Source organism: Alligator sinensis, unplaced genomic scaffold, assembly GCF_000455745.1.
Source record: "Alligator sinensis unplaced genomic scaffold, ASM45574v1 scaffold240_1, whole genome shotgun sequence".
Classification (NCBI taxonomy): Eukaryota; Metazoa; Chordata; order Crocodylia; family Alligatoridae; genus Alligator; species Alligator sinensis.
Genome location: NW_005841902.1, coordinates 1,212,923 through 1,218,836, shown reverse-complemented (window position 1 = coordinate 1,218,836; position 5,914 = coordinate 1,212,923). Strand labels below are relative to the sequence as shown.

Genomic DNA, 5,914 nt, shown 5'->3' with positions numbered 1-5,914 from the left:
GAATTGCGTTTATTAAAAACATTTAAAAGCGTTTTTAAAAATATGCTTAGAATAGCTGTCAATGAAATCATTAGGACCCAGAACAAGCACTTTTCAATCCAGAATAACTATGTATTTGCCATTATATTGAATTATCAACACTAACACTGAATGTAATCAACTACAATTCCATTTTGGCTTTATATGTAAATATAAGAAACATCCTTCTGGCCTTAAAAAACACACAGTCAGAACCTTGTGATTAGCAGGGGTGATAGTGGTGTGCTATTGCTAACAGCTATTTCAATACAGGCATCATTTTCGAGTTAAAAAACATATGGGATGTGAATTAAAGAGGGAGACACAGAAGAGTTTATTGCGAGTACATGTGCTTTTCCACAGCTGTTCTCAAACACCAGTCTGGATCTTGCAGTCTTTTCCACATAATCCTGTTGATACTAAATTGAATTAAATTGGAGAAAGTATAGTTCCGTATACCCTGTCTCCTCCTCAGCCAGCTTTGTAGGAAAATTTAGAATCTACCACTGAATGAAGGAGAGAACAACTCTTTTACTAGAATTTGTTAGTCTGTAACTGTCTTGGCACCACTAGTGGTTTCAAACTACAGCCCAAGTATTAAATGTAGGTTTCCACAATTAACAACATGACCATCAAAAAGGGGGGTTTTGAGAGTGAAGAACGGGAAGCTGTCTGAAAAGGGCACCTTAACATCTAGTACATATGATCATAGAAAGAGATTTTACCTTGTTCTGTAATATCACTATACATATTTATGCTTCAAGGAAGATTAGCTTATTTACCAGTAAATACCCCATTCCGAACTAGTTAAAAATTGTACAAAATAAATTGTTTGCATCCCAAAAACGTGAGTCTCTTATAGCATTTGAAATGTTTGAACATCTACCCCCAAATCCTGGGTTATAAATTAGTTAAAGGCTGCTACATAATCTTACAGTTTATAAATGAGTTAAAAAAAGAGAAAATAATGAGATTAAATTTCAGCTGCCTGCAAACATATTTTATGAGTCACTTGTTAAAAATCACTTCTCCAAATAATCATTCTAACAGCAAGAAACTGCAATAAATAACAAACCCCACGCTGAATGTAAAAGCTAATATATTATGATACTGATCCATAAATTATTAGCATTAAATATTTATATTGCATTAAAATTTGTTTGCAAATACAGAACCTAAGTTTTCAGTTGACTAGAATTTAACTGATAGTTTTTCACTTTAATATTATTCTTACAAGAAAATATTCAGATAGTAGGAAAAAGATTAAAAATACATTGAAAAACTAGCCTATGAATAAAAGTTAAATAATCTCTTACATTAGGATAAAACATGCAGGTGGTCAGTGATAGCTAAGTGTCTAATTACATGCATGTGCGCAGAAATATTAATCAAAACAGGCCCAAAAGCAGTGGCCCTCCCATCTCTGGCACCTCATCTAGTTCCTCCTGAAAGAAAGGGAGGGGGAAAAAACAAACCTTCAAAAACCTTGCAAATGGAGAGGTAAGCCTAAGAAAGCCATTACCTGAGGACAGATTAGTGAAGAGATACTGGGACGTACCCCAGCTTACAAATGTCAAAAGGGAAAGGCAGCAGAAAGAAAGGCATCCTAGAAAACAACATTGCTTCTACCAAGGAGACAGTCTGGAAAGTACATTAACAAGAACCACTTGGTAAAGATGGAGGAAAAACTGCCACCATGGTAACTTTAAAAATAATAATAATGATAACTGTAGGCCTATCGTAAATGACAAATTCTGAAGGAGAAAGACTATTTCAGGCAGCTTTTACTTAAATTAATAATAAGCAAAGGAGTTTTTATATTTCTGCTCCACTTCCCCTTTCTCTCCACCCAACCTCCCCCTACCCACACCTCAGCCCTCCCCTACAGAGTCAACTCCTTTCCATACTCACTCCCGGCTGGAGATAAATCTCTCTGCCACACTAAGGGAGAAACATTACACAGAGTAGAGCTATTGTTTCCTACAGCTCTCTCCCCTTCTACCCAAAATAATGTCACACCTAGGAAGTGGACACTAGTAAATTCAGAAAGCAAAAACAATACTATGGATCAGAATGGGTGAAGGAAACACTGCTTACCCTGAAGAAAGAAGGTGAGAAAATAGACAAAGTACAGAGATGAGTCCTGGAGAAGGTGACCTGAATTACAGCAGTTCTTGGGGCGGTACCCCTGGAGGGTTGCCCTCCAAGTACATAATTAGTGCCAGGCCTGAGAAAAGAAACACTGTTACTAAGTTAATGCAGTAAAAGGGATAGGAGCCAGGGTAGGTGGGGCATGAAAAGTAAAATTTGTTTCTTAATACAGTTGAAATAAAATGTAAAGAGGCAGCTTTCTTCATCCACACACAAGTCCTGGTGAGGATTAAACGAAACCACTGTAGAGATCATCTCAAAGAACCTCTGCTGGCTGTTAGAGTAAGGCCAAAAGAGCATAGATGGCTTCCAGATAAAACCAAATCTGGTTTTAACAATTAAGAGCAAAGCTTTAAGAAAATTAAAGCGAATACTTTAAGGCTCAGGACTTCTTGTTTCAGTGCAATATACTTTCTGTGCTACTGAACATGCTTGATATGCCCTATATGGTCACATGTATACCTACTATGTACTTTGATAACTTCAGTGAAAATTTAACAGACTATGACATTATTTATAGTAAGTATAGTGAAGGACCACTGATAAAAATAATTAAGGTGCCAAATCATGAAATTGGGGCATTTATTGTTAAATACATTTATTTTGTTGGAAAAAAAATTAAAACTTTGCTCTTCATGTTTAAGACGTTTTTACAATAAAGAGCCCCAGTTCTTGAGCTAGACTTGGTACGTCAACACATACCTATAAGGGAGTAGAAGAAACAGCGTTTAGCCTTGAAGGCTTATTCAGAAACTCTTAACTGAAGACAGAAGAAAGGCAAGTTAAATGACGGAAAAGCATTTTAAAAAACTACCAGCTGTGAAAAATGGGAACCCAGTTTTGCTTGTACATGTTTGTTCACCTCACACCAGTTAACTAGAACTTTAATACTTGCTTTAAAAAGGCAGAACAGCATTGTTTCAAGAGATTTTTCCCCTTTCTGAAAAAAATGCAAGAGATAGATGTTGCTACCATATGTACTGACTCTTAAGCAGATGTGTTGTCACATCTGCTTATGACTACACATGATGCAAATCAGCAAGTTTCACCTTTTGTTGAAACAAGTTTTAAAAAAACAGACTTTCCAATTAGTACTAAGGGTATAGCACTTGAGTGCTTACTTGTGTTTAATTTTAGACATTCAACCAAAGAGAAGTACCACTTAATTGCATTAAAAATTCTACCACGCTGTGTTAAGACTTTGCTCTCTCAATGCCAATCTTCAATTCACTTTTAAATGCATCTCTGCAGAGATATGGCTTGTACTCCAAATTTGACCAGTCTTTAAAAGCAGTCAATCAGCACTGACAAGACTAATAAATATGACCATTCCATGAAAAATGTTCCCTATCAGCTCTCAAAAGTCATAGCCACAGCAGGTTTTAAAACCTACTTTTAAAAGGCTCAACGTCCCTCCAACAAACCTGCGCTGCTACATTTACTGGTATCTGAGAGGAGAGATTAAGTATAACTGTTTCACTCCTGTGACCTGGCAGGAAATTCGAGATGGCAGGAATACCATTCTTTTCATTCTTCATGCAAAGCATTTAAAAGGATTTTAAAACTTGAGTATTTGGAACTCACTTATTTAATGACAAGATAGTGTAATAATGAAAACACAACTTGGTTTGTATTCTTTTCTCTTACAGCAATTATACAGGGCTCTTCAATTCACTGACCTCCTCCGCATGCACTTTTTCCATGCAAACTTTTCCCTTCCCCAGCCTACAAATATGGCCAACACATTCCCTCAGCTGAACAGAAGGTGGTAAAATTAGGACCCCTTCAGGCAGCTAATACCACTCAACTGATAGAAGTCACATCCTCACCATATTAATCTGAGAAAAGATCCAGCTGATAGAACAAAAGTAGAAACTGCAATACAGTAGAGGAGAAAATGGGATCCACCCAGTAGCACTTCTACAGGACCTAAAACTACAATTAAGACCTGATCCTATTTGAAAGGCACTAGGATCAAGGCGATGCCTCCCCTTCCTCTGCCATGTGGTATTGGAGAAAGACTGCCAAGAGGCACCACCTAGACCAGAGACTCTACCCCACTAGTACAGAAACAGCCAAAAAACAGAACTTGTGGAAATGCAGAGAACATTGTACAGTTATGACTGAACTTACTCGTCTGCTCTGTGTTAACTGACTGTTTGCACTGACCATCCAACCCTTCTCAGTACCTTCACTTCAACATCACTCCAAACCAGCCCCTCTCATTCCATTCCTTCTTCAATAAGCCCATTTCAAAAAGTCATGCAACTATCATGACATTTTCCTCCAATTAACTTTATTCATGTGTTACATCCCTTTGTGCCCATCTTATCCATTTAGATAATAAGCTCTTTGTGACAGAAATAGTTTACTACTCTGTTCAGTGCCTGGTATAAACTTCTATTCTCAGTTCACCTTAATACATGATTAAGGATAACAACATAGTCCAATACTTTTATGCACATTTATGTAAGCATGCCCCTCCACTGTGTCCTTTGTATGGCATGGGCACTGTATGAACTATGAGGTATGATTCTTAAATTTTAAGATCAAGTTGCCACTAGTTATAAATACTGCTTTTTTGGTGCCATGCAAGACTATAGCACTACTACACATAACAAATATTACATGCACTCAGTACAAAAGCTTGCAAAAGAAGAAAAGAAACAGACCATAACAGAAAGCACTCTCCTTTTATTTTTTTGGCATACAATGTAATCAACCTACTTTTAAAGATTACATTTTGCTTAATCTGTGGCTGATGTTATTCAGTTAGTATCCCAACTGCAAACAATTAAGCTGAAGCAAGGTACTCTGCATGTTTCCATTCTGTTTTAGAATGCTAAGGACAAGAACATTAATAAACCTTTCTGATGCTTCAGTTACTGAAAAGCTGACACTGTCAATTTCTTTTATTAATATAACTGGATGAGCAATTAGGAGAGATCCTGGGCTGCAGGAAATGGACTTACTTCATAATGCAAACCAGTAGCAAGGAGACTCCCAGAAATGCAAGAATTACACATCCTCCCAAACTAATAAAAAGGGAATGACTCACAGCTGCATGAAATCTGATCTCTCAAGTCTCCAGTAAGAGGAAGAGCACATGCTTCTCACCCTACTCCTTAGCTTTAATCAGTAATAAGAGAGAAATGCAAAAGTCAAGAAACAAAAAGAAGATAAAACACAGATCAAGGCATAGTTTATTGGTCTGCAGTACAACACAACCTCCTCAAGCACTGTGCATTAGTCCTTCACTGTAAGTGTTAGAAATTCTTACTAAACGTTACATTTTTTCTGGGAGAGAGCAATACAATATAAACCCAGAAAGTTATAGGTTTTCCCCTACACAGCCAAACACCTGACAGCATATCCTCAAGCACCCTCTATACTCCAAAACATCATGTCCGCACTGAGCACATCATATGTGGTCTTCTTGGTTGCTCTTGGTTCTATCTAGAAATTCTGGCAGAAAAGCAACACATTCCCCAATATATAACTCTGAAATAATACATCGTCTTTTATAAAGACATAACAGCTGTCCACTAGAAAACAGAAGAAATGTGATCAAGAATCAAGAATTAACCAATGTTTAAACAAATGAAATTTATAAAAACATCTCGAAAATGAAAAAGACATGCACTTTAAAAAAAACAACACCCTAAGTGACTTCGGAGCACACAGAGGCTTTTGCAAAATCCTCGAAAATTTTTATGAAGCATAGGTGTCAAGCCTGCAAACACCC

The 5,914-nt window shown here is 37.0% G+C and overlaps 1 protein-coding gene across 15 annotated transcripts in view; it reads right to left on the bottom strand.

The window, feature by feature from the left end:
- CDC14B (cell division cycle 14B) overlaps positions 1-5,914 on the bottom strand; it is a 63,971-nt gene that overhangs the window by 39,682 nt on the left and 18,375 nt on the right. The window lies entirely within an intron of this gene.